Below are 11,561 nucleotides of genomic sequence, written 5' to 3' on the forward strand. Positions count from 1 at the left end.
TTATGATACATCACATGGTGCATAATGATACTGTGTTTTTGTTTTTTTGTTTTTTGTTTTTTTGTTGTTGTTTTTTTTTTTAATTACAGTAAGAAGCATTATCTTTAGAGCAGGTTCTGTTTAAGGCCTTATTTTTTTGCTGTTAATCCTAATCGTGCAAAATAATTTAAAATATTATTATAAATAATAAAAAAATATGTTATTAATATGTCATTTATTCATTTATCTTCAGTAACTCCTTTATAATATGAAAATGGATTTGCCAGCCCTTCTGGATTGGTCAGGAAACTCCAGTAGTTAGCCTTAGTCTCTCAGACTGACCAAATAAATTCCCAGAGACTTTTTTGTCAGGTTGAAATAGTAACTAAAATCAACTGAAAAGTTGTTTAGTACATGTTATTTAATACGAGGCTGGCTGCTTTAGAGTCCAAAGTTACCGGGTCTGCATGACAAAAAAACAGCCCAATGGTCAATAAAAACCACCTCAAATGTAAAACTCAAAATATCCTATGCTTTTAAAAATCCACATTTACATACATACACTTTAAACATAGTTTTGTATTATTATGTAGCCTGTGAACATGGCAAAAAATTTTAAAAAATCTCTAGGAATTTGATCAGAAATCCAGGCAGGTTAGCACAGACTAGCTAACTGACTACTGCTAACAGTGAGGATTATTAACATTTACGTGTATAATTTAAAAATCCTGCCAGAAATCCAGTCAGGTTAGCACAGGCTAGCTATCTGAATACTGCTAGAGAGAAGATTATTAACATTTATGTGTATAGTTTAAAAGTCCTGTCAGAAATCCAGTCAGGTTAGCACAGACTAGCTAACTGACTACTGCTGCCAGTGAAGATTATTAATAACAAATATAATTTAAAAATCCTGTCAGAAATCCAGTCAGGTTAGCACAGACTAGTTAACTGGCCACTGCTAGAGTGAAGATTATAAACATTTATGTGTATCATTTAAAAATCCTGTCAGAAATCCAGTCAGGTTAGCACAGGCTAGCTAACTGAATACTGCTACCAGTGAAGATTATTAATAATGAGTATAATTTACAAATCCTGTCAGAAATCCACACAGGTTAGCTAACTGACTACTGCTAGCAGTGAGGATTATTAACGAGCGTAATTTAAAAATCCTGTCAGAAATCCAATCAAGTTAGCGCAGGGTAGCTAACCGACTACTACTAGCAGTGAGGATTATTAATAATGAGTATAATTTAAAGATCCTGTCAGAAATCCAGTCAGGTTAGCACAGGTTAGCTAACTGACTACTGCTTGCAGTGAGGAGTATTAACATTTATGTGTATAATATTTATAAACATGACTTGGTCATCACCTGGTCTGTGATCTGTAGACAGACATTACTTAAGGTTATCCAAGTTTGAATCCTATCCTGAATTGTGTTACAGGCCAAATACAATTACATACTCAAATACATTCGAGCTTTTATACGTAATACAAAATTAAGAATAGAGATGTCACATCGTTGCTTTATTATGCTGAAATTGTATGAAAATATATTCAAATTCCAGTTCCAGTTCAAACTGTCACTTTTTCAGTGCTAAGCCCTGAGCATAAGATCATCTGAAATGTTGTTCCCAGGGCTGGGGAAGTTACCAAAGACAAATAATTATGATAAAACCCAGCATTGGAGACTGCACTACATTGATACTCATATTCTTCTGAGTGTTTTCATTGAACCTTCTAAAATACCAAGTAAAGCTATTTCAGTTGTAAGGACTAAACATCAGTTGGCTTTGGTGTTACCCAATATTTTTAAAGCAGAATAAGCATGCCTGTCATATTTTGAAATATTCAGAATAGGTTCAATGCTGTAAAGATACAATTGAGTACTTTATGGCAAATACTATCTGAAAAGAAGACTAATTCAAATATGTCTTCCAGAAAGAAATTTGATTATACTTGACTATTAATCTAATTTAAAGAAGTTGTGAACCAGTACAGTATATAATAATTACATGAATTACATCTAACGCATCATTTAGCAATGTAATCTCAAGATCATTTCATTTAATTTCAAAGAGTGATGTGGTTTGATTTTATTTAATTTCAAATGGATGGAGTTGTAAGAAATGATACAAACACCAATGATACACCCAACCCTAACCTTTGTATCCTTTCTTATGACTTCTTGTGAAACATTACGAATCTGCAAGTGTGAGTTGGTTTTTCATGTTACTTCACTGAGAGGAGATGGAGTTTTCTCTTTACAAGCAAATATCTTGGCGTGATCATGGAATTCACACGGCGCCGAAATGTTACTTTGGCTTACAAGGATGTGATTGAGATCTATCCAACTAGCTGTGTAGCACTGATCATTTTAAAGTAAGCTATTGAAGGTACACTGTAACTATTGTTAGTTTGGCTCTCTCCTGGTCCTTCTGACTATTCGTAATTGTTTTAATAAAAATTCTATACATTCAGGAAATCATGTATTCATTCATCTTCAGAAAACGCTTTATCCTGGTCAGCATTGTGGTGGATCTGGAGCATCAGGAACACTGGGTGTTAAGCAGGGATACAAGCTGAATGGGATGCCAGTCTATTTGCAGGCCACTATGCAGACACATTTACTCAGACATTCACAATTTTGAATAGCCAGTTCACCTCATGGAATGTTTTTGAACAGCGGAGGAAACCAGAAAACCCAGAAAAACTCCACATAAACAGTAACCCGAGTTTAGGATTGAGCCAGAGACCCTGGAGCTGTGACGCAGCAATGTTACCCACTGCAACACCACGCCATCCTAAACTCTAAATTCACAAACAGATAAAGGTTTGCTGCAGATTTGTAAATAATGAAACCATTATGCTGAAACAGGGAGAGCAGTCTTCTGAAACTGAAGATAACAGGCAAACCAGACATTCAAAAACTGAAGTTACTCCACTTTCCACTCTATTCGAGGAAATTTGAGACATTTCCCAATTAAAGAGAGTCTGACTAAATGAACTGGATGAACTTATCTGGCAGAAAAGCTTTAGGGAAAAATGTACTATATATTTTCCTTCCCACTCTTTTTTATATGTGTGTATGTGTGTGTGAGAGAGAGAGAGATAATGTTGTATCTTTGTATCTTTCAGTTTTGCATACTAAAAGTATGTCTCAGCAGCCGAACCCACATCACGAGCCAAGCAAATTATGATAAGTGGTGTAAAACTTTGAATGCTAAGCACCATATACAAATACCAGGAATGCTGATGATTTTTAACCAACTTAGATTTAAAAAATATTGCCCGTTTTCACAGTAAAATATTTCAAGAAAGTCCTACAGGTTCTTGAAGGAGACATTGGAAAAATATAGTCAAGTGCAAAGGTTTGCACCCCCATGGGTTATGAATGGGGGGCAGGTTATCTACAAAGCATAGAATTTCAAGATGTGGGTGTATGCTGCAGGTCAGAGCACAATGCAGAATTAACATAAAAATATTCCATAAGTATGTTTTTTCATGACCCTCTCAGTCTCAGCTATGAACCAGATATGTTACAACAAATGTGTAGGAAATGGGAATCAGCAAGCACACTTTTGTAGTGAAATACTTCACTTCTTATTTGAGATAATGGAGAAATATGTGATGCACAGTAAATGTCCTGCTATAATTTTCACTGGTTAAATATAGTCTTCATTTTGTTGCATGGGGTATGCAAACTTTATGAACAGAACCATCTTTTATAAGAGTGCATGAGAGATATGTTGACATGTTGACTCTCATGGGACCATGCACAAACATTCACACACTCATTCACCCCTACGGCATCTATATCATAATTTCACTGAATATGTTTAACAATGTGTAAAAAATGTTTTATATATATATATATATATATATATATATATATATATATATATATATATATATATATATATATATATATATATATATATATATAGATAGATAGATAGATAGATAGATAGATCTCCTTAGCACTGCATAATAATTGGGACCTTGTTTTATTTATTTATTTAATCTTTATTTAACCAGGGTAAGCACACTGAGAAAAAAAAAAGATTTATTAATAAAAAGAGCCCTGGACAGGAAGGCAACTACAAACAGCATTCAAATATGGGGAATAAAAATAACACTTAAAACATCACATGAAACAATTAAAAATTGAGCAATTAACGAACCGAAATATTATAGTGTTTCATAGTTGAATACACTTCTTAGTCAAAGGTCTATATAAGAAGATGTTTATGTTAGAAGATAGTATGTTTTAAGAACATAGAGTGATCCTCATAAATCCTCAAAACAACATGATTTCTATGTGATATATGCAAGTAGAGGTAATATGTTTTTATTTTTGTTGGTTTTTTCTTGATTTTTCAGTGTGGGAAGTGAAATATTTACCAGATGATGAATCATCAATGTTTCCTTTTAACTTAGAATGTACTCAAAAGTGTTAATTATTTTATTTATTTATTTAATTATTTATTTATTTATTGTTATTGTACTGACTTTGTTCCACCACAAATCCAGCTGCTGTAACTACAGGCTGGTCGAGCCACAGCTGTCTGCATATCTTGACTGAATCTGATGACATTTACTATTTTTCTGGTGTATTAATACACACTGTACATTTAACAGCCACCTCAGCATCTATTTCCCCCTGTTATTTTAGACAGCTGCATAAATTAGAGGTTTTACATATATATAGGGGTGATTTGCCAGCAGCATTGTAGACCAATGAATATTGGGAAGGTGATATGTGGTCATTTCTGGTCATTTCTTGCTATTAGGTTTGTGAGTTATGCTCTTTTCTTTTTTTTCCTTTCTCTTGACAAGTACAGGTTACATTAGCATATACTGGACAAGGCGTTATTAGCCTATGTTTAGCGCCAAGCTTCCTACACAGCCTTTCCTCATCAGCTTGCAGGCATGTTGTTGCTCTTGCTTCATGGTCCCTGTTAGATAGTACAGAAATGGCGCAATCGTGGGAAGGCTGCATGCATCTTGCTTAAATGTGTATAGTCCGGACCACTGCACATTAGCTCTTTACATCCTCGCTGCTTGCTTGTACTTTTGGGAACTTATTAAAACAAAAGCAAAACTAGCTTAATTCAGCTACAGGTCTGAGATGTTGACTTTAGCTCTAAACAAACTCACTACGGGTATTTGAATGAATGCTAATTTAACATGCCAACTCCTTTTTGTGTGTAAATTAAGTGTGTGAATTATTCTATGTCCTAAATTTATTGTATAAGTATAAAGATAAACTTTGAAGCTAAACAATGCTTAAACAAAAATTTGAGTCTACATATGAGGTCATTAGCAATCATAATAGTAAATACTATCATTGCATTTTGTTAAATTAGGAATGATTGTGACTCATAACTGTATTTCGATGGCTCATGACCATAGATTTTTAAATTAAGTCAAGAGGCTATCACACTTGACTTATACTATAGCTTAATATCTAGTGAATTACGAATAACCCCATAATAGTCAACAACATACAGTCATCCACTATACAGTCTAACAGCTCATTTTGAGTGGTTTTAGATGTACCTTTGCTCAGCTGTGTTCAATACAATACACTTCGGTGTGCTTGCCGAAGAGCCAAAATCATTAACCAGGATTGCCAGGTTTCAACAAACTTTCCAGCTAAACTACATCTGAAAAACCACACAAAAGATCCCGAAACTAGCCCAAATGCTTTGGCCATTGGAAAAAAGAGACATATTTTTCTTCTTTTTCTCAGCCTTTGCATAGAAAACAAGGTCATTGTGGTGCACTTGCTTTCCCTTTCCCCTTTCCATTTCCCAATCTGCAATAAATTTGCAATATATCATACAATAGAAATGGTTTCATACATCACAGACACATTGTCTGCACTTACACTTAGATTACATTAGATTAACATTTGTTGAATGGCTGATATATACACTGCCTCACCTACCCCTATGAACTAGCCTCCACTGGGTCTGAGGACCACCAGGGATCCATAAAGCATAGCCGGGGAGTGTGTGATTTTGTGTATTTATTTACAGCAGTGGAAACAGTTGAAGTATTATATTTATTTATTAACTTTATGCTTTCTATCAGTGGAAAGTTCAGGACTAAAAAAATCTATGGCTTTAATAAATAGACAAAAATTGTCGTACGCGTTTAAATACTGTTCATGAAATGAATCTGTACTGAAGGGGTCTATGGAATTTGTTTTACACTTAAAATGGTTACAAACCATTTGAGAAACCCTACTTTAAATCATTCAGCCCCTCCTTATGCCTCTGCTGAAGACACATGGGATTAGAAGTACAGGCTGAATATGGAGGATATGGGGAGATGGTGCGATGCATAAACTTTGTAACAGGGAATGAAAGGGAAAGATAGGAACAAGTTAGCTAGGAAGGAAGTATAGTTTCAGTTACTTCATTATAATGATTTCAGGTAGACATCAAGGCCACACAGGCTTAGAAAAAGTTACACATATAGCAGGCTTCATGTGTATGTGAAAAAAAAACAAAGAGAAAGAATTGAGAGAACTTTCACTTCTGCGTTTGAATGAACAGCTAAATAAAGACTCAGAGCTTTTTTGTTTCTTTTCGAGCCAAAATGTCATGTCCTTTTACAGACATGGACATGGATTTGTGTCTTTTATAGATATATTCAACTTCTGCTTTAGCAAAAAGATCACATTTACTCAGATTTATTACAAAAATACACATGGAAATGGTGAACTCTTCAAATTTTGAGGTTTAGACATACAAATCAGTGAGTAGAGCACTGTGGTACATTCATGCGCTACAAAAAGAGCAGGATATTATGAGACACTCACTATTGCTAGCAGTTTTACATTTGTGGCTGTCTGAGACCTCGCATGTCTGTCTTTAATGTAGCCAAAAAAACAGCAAATACACACGCAGATCCACACAAATAAAGCAGCCTCCTCTCCTCTCCTCTCCTCTCCAAAAAGCAGAAGTCGGGGGGAGGGGGGGACTCTCTTTCAGGTTCACTTCTTGTTAGGCTGTAAGTGAATGACTTGTGAGAGCGTTTGCGTTGTAGCTTGGCCTGTGGAGCAATTGCGAAGCACGCAAACAAAATGTGTTAACCTCTGAACATATCTTTTGTGTTGTACATGACCTTGTAGGTTTACACATTGTTTTTCAGAAAATTCTATGCTACTGCAAAGCTTTTTAGGATTGCTGTATATATTACAAAATAATCTGATTCAGTTTATTAAAACTACTGGAGTGCTTTCGTCTTTACTCTTATTCTTTGCTATGTCCTTCTTGGTCTCCAGGAGTGTATGACATCTGACAAAGATATAATAGCTATATCAGGAGGAATGTTTCAGAAAGTGGGCTACAAGGCCTGAATATTGCAACTTAAACAACCCAGATGTTGTTTTGAGCTGAAGGCAATTATAAGGGCAAAGCCTGAGCACAAGCTCATTACATCACATTTAGAAATGTGATATGCTTTATGCTTTATAACGTGAAACTTTGTTCACTATTACACTGTCTTTTTTAATCTCGCATACACCATTTGACCATTTTATTTTTGTTATTGAGAAGCGAGGAAAGTCTGTGAAACATAAAACACTTAAAAAGGTCCTGCTATAAATTATGAAAGGAAAAGACACTTGGGGCTTGCTGTTATAGGAAAATAATCAGTGACAGGCTGGCATTACTGTTACCACCCTGAAGTTAATTATCTTTCAATATCAGCATGTGCCAAAGTGTTTTATTCCTCTTATACCGCATCAATTTGCCAATGATTACAATTTGAAATTTATTAATGAACAACACATCACATAACATTATTTAATGTTATGGAATGCCCATGACAAAAGTTAGTTCCTATTATCACTTAAAGCTATAACTATACACCAGTCACCTGAAGTGAATAACATTGATTATCTCATTACAATGGCACCTGTCAAGGGTGGTATATATTAGGCAGCAAGTGAACAGTCAGTTCTCAAAGCTGATATGTTGGAAACAGGAAAAATAAGTAAGCATAAGGATCCGGGTGACTTTGACAAGGGCCAAATTGTGATGGCTAGACAACTGGGTCAGAGCATCTCCAAAACAGCAGGCCTTGTGGTGTGTTCCCAGTATGCAGTGGTTAGTACCTACCAAAAGTGGTCCAAGGAAGGACAACAGGCGAACCATTGACAGGGTCATGGCGCCTAATTAATGCACATGGGGAGCGAAGGCTAGCCCGTCTGGTCCGATCCCACAGAAGAGCTACTGTAGCATACATTACTGAAAAAGTTCATGCTGGCTATGATAGAAAGGTGTCAGAACACACAGTGCATCACAGCTTGTTGCGTATGGGGTTGCGTAGCCGCAGACCGGTCAGAGTACCCATGCTGATCCCTGTCCACCACCGAAAGTGCCTACAATGGTCACATGAGCATTGTAGAACTGGACCATGCAGCAATGGAAGAAGCTGGCCTGGTCTGATGAATCACATTTTCTTTTACATCATGTGGATGGCCGGGTTCATGTGCATCGCTTACCTGGGGAAGAGATGGTACCAGGATGCACTATGGGAAGTCGGTGGAGGCAGTGTGATGGTCTGGGCAATGTTCTGCTGGGAAACCTTTGGTCCTGGCATTCATGTGGAAGTTACTTTGAACATGACAAAGAGTTCAAGCTGTTGACTTGGCCTTCAAATTCATCAGATCTCAATCTGATTGAGCATCTGTGGCATGTGCTGGACAAACAAGTCAGATCCATGGAGGCCCCACTTCACAGCTTATAGGACTTAAAGGATCTACTGCTAACGTCTTGGTGCCAGATACCACAGCACACCTTCAGAGGTCTTGTGGAGTCCATGCCTCAACTGGTCCAAGCTGTTTTGGTGGCACAAAAGGGACCTACACAAATGGGACCTACACAATATTAGGCAGGTGGTTTTAATGTTATGGCTGATCTGTGTAAATTCCATAAACCTCCATAAACGTTAAATAAATGTCTGCTTACAGAAAGATGTTTTTCTTTGTTAAATAACAGCACATTTTTAATCTGTTTATTATTAGCCTTAGATTGTGTCCCTGTGAATGAACTGAAACAATAACATATTAGAATGAGCACATTAGTATAAAACTACTGTGATTTGATTTACAGAGCTGCTGTTATAGAAAATTAATCAACACATTCTGACTAATCAGATTTGAAAATTTAACAGCGCTGTGATATAAATTGCCTTTTTTCTTGACTGTATGTAATTTAAAGGTTTTGAACCCACTGCTCCCTGGCTAGGCCCCAGATCCTCCACAACACTGACCAGCATAAAGTGTCTAAAACGCATCTATGTAGTATATATATATATATATATATATATATATGTATATATGTGTGTGTGTGTGTGTGTGTGTAATCTAAAGGAATTTTTACCTTTTTATGATTATACTTTTTGGGAAACCTATCTTTCAGAAATATCCTCTGCTAACTTTACCATGAATATCACAATGGGTATTTAATAGTAATTAAATATTTTGGACAACAAAACAAATCCTAATTTTCTATCACTATATTACAGCAAGCCATGTTTCACAGATGCCACAGATACTACATTAATTACAGGATATTCGCTTATGTTGCTGTTGCTTACACATTTCCTGTGGCTTTATGAAATGGTCTACTTACTGTATCTAATGTAATATGAAACCCTGTTTTACTTGCAACGTTCACATTGTATTTGCTTGTAACCTTCTTGTTATAGAATTATGTTCCTTTGTGAGTTTCCCAGATTTGCAATCAATCTCTTATTTACACAAAATGTAGTATACCACAAACTGTCTTTGAAAGCATGAGAATAGACTCTTTGATTGTGGTAGGAAGAACCTACACTTTAAATATCATACGCACCACCAGAAGAAGCTTGAGGTTAGAGAAGGAAGGCCTATAGCGGTGACACTGTCTTTTTTTTTTTTTTTTTTTTTATTGTACATGCCCTGGACTGTTGTCTAGACTTTAGCATGAGGTGTTGATGCGTTATTCACACATCTGCCTTTAACCTGACCATAGGAACAGCAGGAAAGAATGCTTGCAGTGCTAGAATGAAGTTTTCACCTTCACCCTCACTGTATGAACAGTAAGTTCGTAAGTTTCCACAAGGTTGCAAAACTGTTTTATTTTTTAGGCTATATTTAGTTGGGTTTTTACAGCTTTTAAAATCATCCCCAACAAACTGAAAGTGGTCAAATAAATAAATAATAAATCTACGACTATCATGCTTTTCATGGGTTGCACAATATTTTATTTTTTAGTGTACTGCCACTCTGTTTCCTCTTAGCAGTTTAGCTGTGTCATGCTTTCTCAACACAAAGTGAAGAACTATCATAGTGCTTTTTAACAATTACTGCTGCTAAATGTTATAGTGATTGTAATTACCCCTTCCCTAAATGTGATTGTTCATCGTTGTTTGTACACATTACTGTTAAAGAGTAGAAATGGTATTTGCAATGCCAAACATAATATGACCTTATCTTAAATACTTAAATACTCATACATGGTCAGCAGTGTCCACCCTGCTTGGTGACCAAGATCACACAGTTTAAGAAGAAAACAGGAAACAGTGGTGCATTGCAAAGGAAATGTTGCGCTCCTCCTGTTCAAGGATGAGGTATTCAGATTGCAGTTGCACCAGATTGATGTCCACATTCTGGTGTTGACACCAATGACTGTCATAACTCTACTTTACCAACTCAAGAATTAAACCATTTCTACACAGCGGTGTATAAACAACTGGAAATAGACTTATCAATAGATAAACTTTACAAGAGGAGGACCGTTGATGGTTAATGTCATGTGGAAGTCATTGTATATTATTTGATTTGGAAAACATTCACCTAGAGGTCAAAGGGGAAATGTCATAAGATCTGAAGACAAACAAACCAATATTGAAAATCGGGTTTATAACTACTCTTGCGGATTAATAACAAAGTTGTATAAAAAAAAAAGTTATGAAGGTTAGGCATAGGGTCAGTGTTGAGGGTTAGGTCTGTGTTTGTAACTTTTTTTTTTTTTTTTTTTTACAAATTTGTCTCAGCCTGGGTCACTGTGCCTACAAGCCACAGAGCATATGATATCTTTTATACACTTTTTTGGCCACAAGCTTGCAATTTGACTGGTCCAGTTAGTCCGTCCCTTACCAACATTCACTTTACATCAATTTCACGCCCTCTTGAAGACTAAATTTTAAAATTTAAATAAAAATTGAAAAATTGAATCACACTGAGAATCTTTTATACAATAAAAAGAAAGAAAGCCTCTGACTGAAGAAAAAAAAATTAATTCATTAGGGAATTTCCCAGGTTCAGGCATTTTGTTATACAGATGCACACAGGTTTCTTTTAGATAGACCTTTTCTTTCCTGGCTTTTAGTTTTCTTTGGCCAGAATCATAAATATTAAGACCTTCCTAACTGGAATGAACCCTCAAATTTGAAAGATAAAAGATAACAAGAAGCATAAACGTGAAATTTAATCCTTTAAAGTTAAGCTTTAAATTGCTACATTTTAGACTTAAGATGTCTTTTGCCTGTCTCTTTTGCCTGAGAACACAGGGTTTCTCAGA

Source organism: Pangasianodon hypophthalmus, chromosome 25 (genome assembly GCF_027358585.1).
Source record: "Pangasianodon hypophthalmus isolate fPanHyp1 chromosome 25, fPanHyp1.pri, whole genome shotgun sequence".
Lineage (NCBI taxonomy): Eukaryota > Metazoa > Chordata > Actinopteri > Siluriformes > Pangasiidae > Pangasianodon > Pangasianodon hypophthalmus.